At 39.5% G+C, this 12620-nt stretch overlaps 1 protein-coding gene across 5 annotated transcripts in view; it reads right to left on the bottom strand.

Annotated features, from left to right (window-relative positions):
* The window catches only part of ST7 (suppression of tumorigenicity 7), a 261439-nt gene that overhangs the window by 38449 nt on the left and 210370 nt on the right, over positions 1-12620 (bottom strand). The window lies entirely within an intron of this gene.

The raw sequence follows: 12620 nt of genomic DNA, 5'->3' as shown, positions 1-12620 counted from the left end.
TGTTAAAATTGGAAAGAGAAATCTTTATGAGGATATATATGAAATCTTTATAAAACTATACAATTTTTGTTCATTCAAACCCATGATAAAGCCCCTTTCATATGAAGCCTAATTTGTTGCCCAGAAAAACAGTTCCTTTCAGTTTGTATAGAAAATTTCAGATGGAGGGGTGGGAACGGGTACCAGATTCAGATAGAGTTTACAGGCAAATAAAAGCACAGAGTACAACTAAGAGGAGATAAATGTAAAGAGGGTAGTCCCTCTGGGGGCAGGGGGTAGGACTTGTTTTTAAATAATGATCCTATTTCGCACCAGAACTGTCTTTCTTTAACACTAAGACTAGGTAAAAATATGCCATTCCCAGGTGCTACAAAGTTCACCCGAGGTTAGAAGAACTCTTAACACCTGGAACGCCCTCCAAGTTTCTTTCTGGCTGTTTTCAACTTTAGAAGAATTACATTACGGTAGGGATGAAAAGGAAAGTCTATAACTAGACAAAAGACAACAGCAGAAGAAAATAATTCCATAAAAGAAAAACAATCTTTCATTCAATAATGAGTATTTACCACCAATTCCAGCATGAGGAATTTCTCTTTGAGGGAAATTTCAATGACATTGATAAAATACAAATAATCAGAGAAAATACCAACACAGAATTGAAAGGGAGAGAGGTCTTTGTAACCCTGATCTCATAAATTATATTCAAACAAAATTTCAGCACCATATGCATACTGTAAAATGGTGTGCTTATGACTAAGAAGGAAAAAAAATGTCAGACACTCATGGATTTGTCTTGCTGCTTCTCCAACATATAAACATTTAACCACTTCCCAGTATGTGAAATCAATCCAGGAATCAATTATCTTGTTTGCTAGGGTCCACTTATTGATTGCTACTGGAAGATAATAAAAAAAATTGCAGATAATACACATTCTACTTAAAAGTTCAGACCTTTTTTTAAACTTCAGACCTTTCATTTAAAAATTATCCAAGTCCTGCTTCCACCCTTCCTGGTGTGATCTGTGTTCCTTCTGTGACCATCTAGCACCTTTCTATGAAGTGGGAACAAAGGATTAGTCCTAGAAAGGAGTTGAAACTGAAAATAATGGTCAAAATTATTCGAGGGTGGCAGCACAGATGGAACCTCACTTGATAAACTAAAGAAAACCTGTTGTTAAGGACTTAGCTGCTCAATGAGAACGATCATGTTGTTTTGAAGGTTACCTAATCAAGCAAATGAACACATTCACCCAGCTGAAAATGCAGAAAGAGATACGATTGATGTGTTTCAGCAGAATATTAGAGATGCCTAATCAAACGTGATCTTTAACCCCCTCACATCCATAGACAGGACATTCACAACTCTGCAACGTTACAACTACTATGGTACATTTTCCCCATTTAAAAAAATTTTACCCTTACTTCTTCATTGTATGTAAAGATACTGGTATATGTGCACAATCATAATGCTTAAAAAAATAAAGAAAAAAATATTTTAATCAGTATCAAATGGGAAAAGGAAGAAATATAAATACCCCATTCCCCACTAGTGGCAAGTTCATTCCATTTGTTATCTCTTTAGTATATTATTTTGCTCTCACTATTAAACAAAAATTAAAAACAGCCAAAAAAACAAAAAAGCAAACAATTCTTGCATAACTTATTTATATATTTTCAATATTTTTCTTTTAATTCTTCAAAGCAATACATCTATTTGGTAATGGCAATTTGTCTGTAAGGAGGGATGAATCATTACAAAGAAACTGATCCTAAATTACCTTTCAGGTAAAGCATCTTGTTCAAATAAGGTTTTTGTGTACAACACTTTTTTTTAAAATGTGGCAATATAAATCAAATGCTTTAACATTTTGCCTACCCAGCAATTCTACTTCTGAGACTTTATCCTAAGGGAAATTGTCACAACTGTGCATGAAGATTTAGCTTTAAGGATGTTGATCACGACATTGTTTCTAATGGTAGAAAACTGGAAACGGCCCAAATGTCAATCATAGGAGAATGGCTAAGGTGCTGCACATCCACAGGGTGCAGTTTGATGCAGTCGTTAAACCATGTGGTGGAGGGCTTCCCTGGTGGTGCAGTGGTTGGGAGTCCGCCTGCTGATGCAGGGGACACGGGTTCGTGCCCCGGTCCGGGAAGATCCCACATGCCACGGAGCGGCTAGGCCTGTGAGCCATGGCCGCTGAGCCTGCGCGTCCGGAGCCTGTGCTCCGCAACGGGAGAGGCCACAACAGGGAGAGGCCAGCGTACCGCAAAAAAAGGGGGAAAAAAAAATCATGTGGTGGAAAGTATTTAATGACCTGGGGAAATGTTGCATTGTTGTGTACACATCAATAAGTAAAACAAGTTTACAAAAATTATGATTTCACATATTTTTTAAAAAGCATTTTTATGCACAGAGATAAAAAGGCTGGAACTATATATACCAAATAACAACAGTTTTTATTTCTGGGTGCTGGGATTATAGACAATTTTTTTCTATGTTTACCTGCATTTCCAAAGCTTCCTGCAATGTACACATAATAAGTGAATTTTTAAAAGATAACAATGATGCTAAGTGGAAGAATTCTTTCTACAAATTGTCTGCAGCAAGTTCATGGGCAAATATGATACACTGGTGGAGCCAGACACAGACAGCATAAACAGACGAAGGCAGAACTTACACGAAGTGCTGTTAGCCTGCAGATGTAGAAAATTATTTATATACCTTCATGAAAGTTAGTGTACTCCTTCTGCGGTGTGCAATTGTTAACTGTGTTTTAATCTAATAAATGCCTAATATCTAAATCAGAGGCAGGACCTGCATGTTTTGGCTCATTTTTAAGAAAAAAACATATACATTACCTTTAGGAGAAAGCTAATTATTATGGACTGCTTGCCCCATGAGCCTTTTTCATTTCTTTAGGGAAAAAAAAAAAAAGACTGAGACTTGGTTGTTGTTGCCTATTATAATTATGAAACTTATTATTTTGAAATAATTATGGGGTCATAGGAAGTTGTGAATATAGTACACAGAGTTCTGTGAAGCTTCCTTCAGCTTCCCTCAAATGGTGACAACTCACATAACTGCATTATAACATAAAAAACCTAAGAAATTGATGTTGGTACAGTACTATTAAGTCAATTACAGACCTTATTCAGTTTTCACCATTTTTTACATGCATTCCTGTGTGTGTGGTTCTATGCAATTTTATCCCAAGGCTAGATTCATGTAACTACCATCAAAATACACAACTTTTCCAAAGGAACTTTCTCACGCTACCCCTTTATTTGTACCCTCCCCACCAATACCTGTCCCCAGTGACCACTAATCTGTTCTCTACCTCCATAGACTTGTCTGCCTACTTTGATTTTATGCTGTCGCCACCAGGGAAATGGGTAGAATGGTAAGGGGAACAGGGTGACTAACCGTACTGATGAAAATGGTAGTATCAGAGGTTTTAAGCAGGAAATAACAACAAATAAGCTGTTTTCCAATATTGCTTGTAATTTATTCAGAAATTTTATTTTGAGGAAGAAACTCAAAATCATTCTAAGTCCAATTTTGTATGAGCAGACTCTGTGCAGTGCTTTTCTGTCTTTTGAAAGTGGTGTGTAGCTACCATTATCGCCAGAAAGTCCCCTTAAGAATTAGAATCCAAGGAGGAAATGAAAGTAAATGAGACATCACACACTCATTGTAGAAACAAGGAATGCTGAATAAATGTTTCTCACTTCGGCAAAGCTGAACTGTTGGCGTTAATTTTCCTTCCATTTCTTTCCATCTTGTGTTTCATACAGATCCTTTTAAGAAAGAAGGACTTTCTCCAAGCATCTTAGGCGTACAAAATCAAATTGCTGTGAAAGTCTTTCCTTAAAATCTACAATCTTGAATTTCATACAACTGGAATCATAGCATGTGTACTTTTGTGTCTGGCTTCTCTCTCTCCAAATGATGCTTCTGAGGTTCATCCATGTTGTAGCATGTATCAGTACTTTGTTCCTTTTTATTGCCGAGTAGTATTTCATTGTGTGGATATACAATATGTTTATTCTCTTGCTAATGGCTATTTGGATTGTTGCCAGTTTTGGACTACTATGAAGAAAGCTGTTGTGACTATTCTTGTGTACTTTTTGGTTAAAAAAAAACCCTCATTTTTTCTTGGATATGTAACTGGAAATGGAATTGAGTCAGAAGGTAGATGAATGTTTAAACTGGTAGACAGTGCTCCAAAGTGGTTGTATGAAGTTTGCAAAGCTATTATATGATGAGAGAGGTCAGAAAAAGGGTGACTTCTGGGTTAGAGGGGCAATTTTCTGAGATGATGGAAAGTTCTATGATTCTGGGCAGTGATCACAGAGGTATATACATAGGTGAAAAGTCATCCAGCTCTACATTTAAGATTTGTGCATGTTACAATATGTAATTTATACCACAATAAAAAAGATGAAAAAAAAAAAGCCAAACCTACAATCCTGTGTTACCTGAAGCTGCCTTCTCTTACTTGCCTTTCGTCATTCTGGCCCCTCCATTCTCTCTATGCATCCTTATCTAAAAATTACTTCCTAGTTTAATAAACAGAATCCGATTGTGTTTCAGGTTGGCCTTTCAAATACTAAGATGGTTAAATTATCTCCTCTAAACCTAATCTTTTCCAGAATAAATACTTCCAGCCCCTCAACTGACACAGTCTTCAGAACTTCTCACTTATTTTTGTTACGGAGCCATGGGTGATTTCAAAATATGAGAATTAGAAGTGGAAATAATCATCTGAATCCCTGAAACCCGACAGTACAGAGCTCAGGGGAAACGTGCAGTCTGAGTAGCCCTGGCCACGAGCATTCTCTGAGTACTAGCTGGGCTGGCCCTGAAGCTGAGCACCTGGAGAGGTTTGTTCCTATGGTTGTGTGGTCAACAAACCCCTCTGATTCTATTCAAACCAATTTCAGCCAAAGCCAGGTCTTTTCTCTTTTACTTCAGCCATGAGAATTTTTGAACCTATGAGCAGGATTTCACATTTGACTCCATTAAATTTTAAATCTTAAAATAAAATCTAGGACTTCCCTTGGGGCACAGTGGTTAAGAATCCACCTCCCAATGCAGGGGACACGATCCCTGGTCCAGGAAGGTCCCACATGCTGCGGAACAACTAAGCCTGTGCACCACAACTACTGAGCCTGAGCTCTAGAGCCTGCAAGCCACAACTACTGAGCCCACGTGCCACGACTACTGAAGCCCGTGTGCCTAGAGTCCATGCTCCACAACAAAAGAAGCCACCGCACGCTGCAACTACAGAAAGCCCGCGCCACGTGCAGCAACAAAGACCCAATGCAGTCAAAAATAAAATAAATACATTTATAAAAAAATAAAATCGAAACCATTAAATATTAATGGTTTCAGCATATTAGTCCAGGCTACCAGTCATTGTTGTAACTCAACCTACCACTCACAGCTTTGTTCCATATACCTCGTAAGTACACCTTCCTCCCCATATGATTATTATCATCATCAAAATTACTGCTAACATTTATCAAGGGCTTATTAAGTGCCAGGCCCTGGTGTTAATCACTTACACACATTAATCCTCAGAGCAACCCTATGAGATAGGACCTACTGCTAGCCCTGTTTTATAGATGGGGAAAGTGAGGCATAGAACAGTTAAGAAATATGCCAACACCACACACTTAGAACAAATATGAGCTTCCCCCAGAACACACGCTTTTTAACTGTGCTATGCTGTTGACAAGGTCTGATTTAAAAACATACTGACCATGGCAATACCAAGGAGAGAATCCAAAAATGGTATTCTAGAGATCACCCTAAATTTGCAAGTCTGCAATGATCTATGTGCAACCATTTATTAATAGTTATGATAGGTATTACATTATACCATTAAATTATACCATTCATTTATTAATGGTGTAATAGGTATCATGACCACATTGCTCCACGTTACCTAAAAAGACAGCATTAAAAACATTATCAGGGGCTTCCCTGGTGGCGCAGTGGTTGACAGTCCGCCTGCCGATGCAGGGGACACAGGTTCGTGCCCCGGTCCGGGAAGATCCCACATGCCGCGGAGCGGTTGGGCCCGTGAGCCATGGCCACTGAGCCTGTGCGTCCGGAGCCTGTGCTCCGCAACGGGAGAGGCCACAACAGTGAGAGGCCCGCATACCGCAAAAAAAAAAAAAAAAAAAAAAATTATCAAAATTCACTTTGTTATAAAGCAGAAACTAACACACCATTGTAAAGCAATTATACTCCAATAAAGATGTTAAAAAATTATCAAATGTTTTATTTAGATAAAGATACAAATGCTTCCATAGCATTTCTCTAATTCAGAAATATAAAGAAAAATGGCCTTAATAAGGAACATTTAGGGGCTTCCCTGGTGGTGCAGTGGTTGAGAATCCGCCTGCCAATGCAGGACACACGGGTTCGAGCCCTGGTCTGGGAAGATCCCACATGCCAGGGAGCAGCTGGCCCCGTGAGCCACAATTACTGAGCCTGTGCGTCTGGAGCCTGTGCTCCGCAACAAGGGAGGCCGCGATAGTGAGAGGCCCGCGCACCGCGATGAGGAGTGGCCCCCACTTGCCACAACCAGAGAAAGCCCTCGCACAGAAACGAAGACCCAACACAGCCATAAATAAATAAATATTTAAAAAAAGAAACATTTAAATATTATTGTATAGACTACAAATATTTTCACATGTACTATCTCATCTGTTTTTATGTCACACAACTTCCTCAGTAAATCCATGCTAGATCTTCAATCAGCTCTTTCCTAAGTGTTCATAAACCACATATTTCTCTCCTCTAGAATTTTTCTGGGATTGATTTATTTGTTGAAATTCTTTAAAAAAAAAAAGAATCAAAAGTATTGAGGGGAAATAGAAAATAGGAGTGAATAGTTGTATATTTTTATTAACTTATTAACACATTACTTTCTTATCCAGATAGTAGTACTACAAGATAAATCAAAGAATTGGACAACAGCACACGACTGTGAAAGTCAGCCCTCAAAAATCTTTCATTTTACAGATAAAAAATACAGGCCCAGGGAAGCTAAATGATATACTTAAGAGCTGCCTAACTAATTAGTGACAGAGATGGTCTTGCAATAGCATGTCTTTGTCACCATCCCATACTGCCAATGTGGTACTTGCTTTTATTTTCCTTATCATCATTCTCTTATACTTTATCATTTTCCTTGGAAAATGGCTTCACAATTAGTCTTGAGACTTTTGCCTCCTCTGAACTTTAGCCACCCAGAACACCTGCTGACAGATTTCTACCTCACTTGTATATACCTATTTAGCTATCTGTCATTCTGATATTTTCATAAACTTTAATCATTTGTGTTTAATTTTACATTTTTTTCCCAGTGGAAATAACTATAGTCCCATCTTTTAGAATCTCTCATCCTTCTTCAACCAATTTCCACTTTAAAAATCTCTGTATCTCCTATGCCACATAGTGTCCACACGAAGTATTTATTGAATCTCCATTTATGGGTTTATATTTATCTTTCCTTTGAATTAAAAAAAAAGGTGTGACTTCTTGTTGTTGCTATTATAAGCTATAGGATAACATGCTCTCCTTTAAGGTGTTTCCTTTTTGGTAAGAATTAAATCCAAGGTATTAACTACTCTCAGGCTTTGTCTACTTTGGTTGTAATTAAAGTATAAGACAAGACTTTGTCAGATGCTTTGCTTTTAGCAAATGAGACTCGTAGATTGACAGGTGCAGGCCTTCCCATCGCCTGCTCCAAATTCACAACAACCTCTAAAGACTAGGTGGACCTTCCACCTGTTCCCCACATTCCACTTTTTTTCCTTCCTCATGTCGTTTTTATGACTCAGCAGAAGTAGGTGGGTGTTGGTGGGCTACATGAATCCTGGCAGGCTCTTGATAACGTCTTAGTTACATGCCCCCGAAAGACAGATTATCTAAGGGTTATACTGGGTCTACATAGTTAAGAAAGAGATCCCCAGAGAGCAAATGAAACGAAGTAGTTACAGTTTAAAATAGAAAGTTTTGATCACCCAGGAAGTAAAAAAAGTTTCTGCACTGGGATTCCCATTTGTTGTATAAAGAAGAAAAGCCAGGGCAAGCCAGGGCTTCCCTGGTGGCGCAGTGGTTGAGAATCTGCCTGCTAATGCAGGGGACACGGGTTCGAGCCCTGGTCTGGGAAGGTCCCACATGCCGTGGAGCGACTGGGCCCGTGAGCCACAGCTACTGAGCCTGCGCGTCTGGAGCCTGTGCTCCGCAACAAGAGAGGCCGCAATAGTGAAAGGCCCACGCACCACGATAAAGAGTGGCCCCCACTTGCCACAACTAGAGAAAGCCCTCGCACAGAAACGAAGACCCAACACAGCAAAAATAAATAAATAAATTTAAAAGAAAAGAAGAAAAGCCAAATTCTAAAAACTCTTTTATACTTATTGGTTGGAAAACCCTGCATGTGTTTCCCTGAAGGATAGAATTCTGTTTCTTCGCAGAGTCTGAAATCACCTCCCCAGTCCTCTCCAGTGGCATTCCACTCCTTCACATCTTAGGGCTTTCTCAGCGTTCATTTCTCAACCACCTCAAGTCAAAAAAGGGCAGAGTGTGAACCCACTGTGCCATTCCCTTCACTCTGGGGGCAGGCTGAAGCCCCTCCTCTGCTGACATTGCCTCCAAGTCTCTCCATGGTCTCCAGAACAAAATCCAAACTAGATCCAAAGCTCTTTTGAGGCCTGGCCCCTGCTTAACTCACCCAGTGCAAGTTCAGCCCTTTGCTACAGCCTCTGTCTTCCCTCTGCTCTGTGGGAAACAGAGTTCTCCTCACAAGCTGTGTCAATCCCGCCCTGAACCTCTGGACATATTCTCTTTGCCTCCAGCACCTGCGCTGTCTGGCTCAGCACAGATCCCACCTCCACGGGGGTGGCTTCCCTCATTACCCTGGATGAGGTATCCCTTCCATCTTGGGTTAAACTCTATCAGTCTTCACACTTTACAGCGATTGTCCATTCTCTTATTTCCCTCTCCTACTTACGTGGTGTGCTTTAGGGGTAAGAGCTGTGTTTCTTCATCACTTTGTACCCACAACACAAAGCAATGTTTGAAACATAGTTGGTGGTCAGTGTTTGCTGAATAAAATCTTAAGTTAATGTACTAACATATCAAATCACTTGATATTACCTTCCTTCAACATGCAAACATTTACTTCTAATTTAGCTTCTGGGAGCCAAAAGTGATCAGTGTTGATGGGTGCTTTAAGAGGGAGTCATAAACTTGTTATTTCTCAACACGTACACTTCCTTTATCTTTGCTTACAGCATTCTGGCAGAAGGCATGACATTGTGGACTGTGCTCTAAATCTAGATGTCTGTTTGAAAAGGCAGTGGAATGAAAAAGTGGGGCAGGAAGAAAGCAAGAGTAAAAGCTGAAACAAGGTTGAAGAAAAGTAGAATTTTTGTCCAGAAACAAGGAAGGCAAACCACACATCTTCTGGCTCCCAAGGACCCTTTACGAGAATGATGCTGCTGAAAAAAAAAAAAAGTCATCTCAGGGAGGATGACTGTTAAGTTTTCAAAAGTCATAAATGGCTCATAAGATCAAATCTGAAATTCAATGAAATAATCTTAGGACAAATTTATGTAATTATGAGTAAAACTGTCAATTTGATGTGTCTCAGAAAACCCATGGGGCAAAACTTTAGATAGGACAGAATTTTTCCGGTGATAATCTTTTCGCCTAATTTCCTTTTGTTCATCTGCAATAATAATAACAATCAAGACGTAATTTTAAAAGGATCATTACTTTCCCTGTGCATGAGATTAGTCAACTGAGGGTCAATTTTACATCTATACTTCTAAAAGAATGTTTTCAAGGGTAGCAACTAGCAGATAAGTAAGTCCCAAAGCACCTCACAAGTAAGGACACTATGTCATAGTGCATCTCCATCTAACAAGTTGTTTGTTCACCATCGATGCTCTGAACACCTACTGTAGTACCTAAGTGTCCAAGAAGAAGAGGACACAGGGCTTGCTCTCAAAGAGTTTCTTTCTCTGTACTTCCCACAGCACGTTTCAAACTGATTCACTGAGCACGGATTCATCCCACCTCCACTCACCATGGGTTGTTTTTTGTTTTTACCATCTTTCTTCAATAGACTGAAAGCTTCTTGGCGACACAGAGTAAATCATATTCATCTCTGAATGTGGAAGCACCTAAAAGTTAGTATCTTCAACATAAAGGTTTTATAGATCCTTGCTGAATTAATTTGAAAAAATTAACCTAATTACTTTTATAACAATTTAAGATTACATAGTATCAAGCATCACTTTTCTTGGTTGCCCAGCGAATTGATATACTTGAAGTTTGTGTAGCCTTGACAGACGCTTTTGGAGCCACGAACTGACTAACCAAACAAACAAAATTGAAAAACAAACTAATGAAAATGCAGCCCACCTCTCCTTCCTGTTTGTGGACTGTAATGTCTTATTACTGTACCATTATGTGACGCTGTCCTCCATGTGACTGTCTTCAATAAAATTTCTCAGTTTACTCCTGTTCATGATATGATGCAATGAAAACAATAGGTATGTAAAATTCTGTCATTAGATTTTTTGTTTTTGGTTCCAGACAGTATGAAGTCTTTTTGTCCCACCTTCAAAAAGCCAATCTAAGGTCCCCTTTCAACCAAAGGTGAAAACTTCACTGAAGAAATAAAAAGGACTGATATACTAGAACCTCAAAACGATGTGCCACCTGGGATGGGGAAATACTACATGATCTTGGTAATCTGGAGAAAGGGGAGAGGCAGGCAACACGGATTCAACTATCATGCTACAAAGCCAAACAACAGATCTTATTTGCAACTTTTGAATTGGATTACCCCAAAAGGTCTGTGTCAGGAGGGCCTTCTGTGGCTGGTGCTCTGGAGCCAAATATGGCAGTTTATGTGATGGTGGTGGCCAGCTAAGGAGGGATGTTACCTTGGTAAATTATGATAACTGGGCAGTAAGGATTACTAAAGCCAGCATAAATTTAGAGGGTTTGTTCATGTGCCAACTCTGTGAGTTACAGACGTATGCATTCATAAAATGTCTTCCATCATCAGAGACTGTAGAAGGTTTTCACGCATACAGTCTTCACTGAAATAGCATCTGTTATCAGAACTCCCGCTCACTGCATGTATGGTATATAGATGCACTTTGTAACCTCAAAGGCCTAGTCCTCATGACAGATCTACCTCTTAGTTTCCAAGTCAGCAGGGCACCCACTGCAAAGCTATACAGGGCCATCACTTCTCAGTCACTCGTGCTTACTAGCCTGAAGCCGTAGCCCATGGTGTCAGTGCTGATAATTATTTTCTTCTTTGAAGCAGCAATGGGATTATCTGCCTATCTTTTACGCAAGGATTCTCTTCAGCATTTGCCGGGTATCCTTGATCTTCTCCATAAGAGCCAGGCCAGGGAAGGGAGCTGGACTAGGCTTCGAGTCTGTCACTAGGGACTGATAGCACTTCTTCTTTCTTGAATGCAGCCTCCTTCTGTAGTGGATGTGTCTCAGAAGCTGCCTGTGCCTACGGCATCAGAACTCACATCTATACATACACTTGACTGAAAAGCACCATTTTGGAGGTCTGGACAGCCTGACGCTGACTGCTTCAATACAGATTTTTAAAAAAATATTTATTTATTTTAGTTGGTTGTGCCAGGTCTTAGTTGCAGCTCGAAGGCTCCTTAGTTGTGGCATGTGAATGCTTAGTTATGGCATGCATGTGGGATCTAGTTCCCAGACCAGGGATCGAACCCGGGCCCCCTGCACTGGGAGCGTGGAGTCTTAACCACTGCGCCACCAGGGAAGTCCCGTCAATAGAGATTTTATTCACTGGTCCTTCTGGCATCTCAAATCCCTCTTATTCCATAAACATAAATGGAAAACAGCCTAACCAAAAGACAGGGTATCCAGTGACCATTTCAGAGGAATGGAGATGATAGTTGAGTAACTTGTACTAGTTATAAGGCCCTGGGCAATGAACAAAGTGTACAAATTTTTTACTTATAACTACATGCTGACTCTGCAAACCAATGATTAGCAAAAAGCTTATTCTCTGAATAGTCTCAACATAGAGTGATTCCCTCATGCTTTCTTTAGAATTTCTGTTTTCAATCTACTGAGATGAAAGTATTTCCCCCAATGTTACAAACATGTCTTGTTCTTGAAAGTATACCCTTTGCACATTGCCAGATGGTAGATAATAATGCTAATTTAGGATGGGCTAGATGGCACCAGTAAAAATGGTCTTGATATAGTTGTTGCATTTATATAGTATTCGTGACTATAAAAAAGACCAGCTGTCCCTCACAGGGAAGTTCCTGCCCCCAAATTTAGGGCAATCACTAAACGACCTAATGGAGTAAATATCGAAAAGAGCTTGGATTTGTATTTCTATTGGTACAAATAGCCCCAAGGCTGAAACAATTTGTCTTTTGATCAGGAGTGAAAATGTTCGGCATTTTTTATTTTTCAGCTTTCCAAATGTTAGAGTTGTTCATAGATAAAACTAAGCATTTCCATTCTTATCAAATATCTACATATATGTCCTATGAGATCTAAAATTAATCTTAAT

The sequence above is a fragment of the Mesoplodon densirostris genome, chromosome 9, assembly GCF_025265405.1.
Source record: "Mesoplodon densirostris isolate mMesDen1 chromosome 9, mMesDen1 primary haplotype, whole genome shotgun sequence".
Lineage (NCBI taxonomy): Eukaryota > Metazoa > Chordata > Mammalia > Artiodactyla > Ziphiidae > Mesoplodon > Mesoplodon densirostris.
Note: the sequence above shows the minus strand (reverse complement) of the source record. Positions and strands in the feature narration are given on the sequence as shown.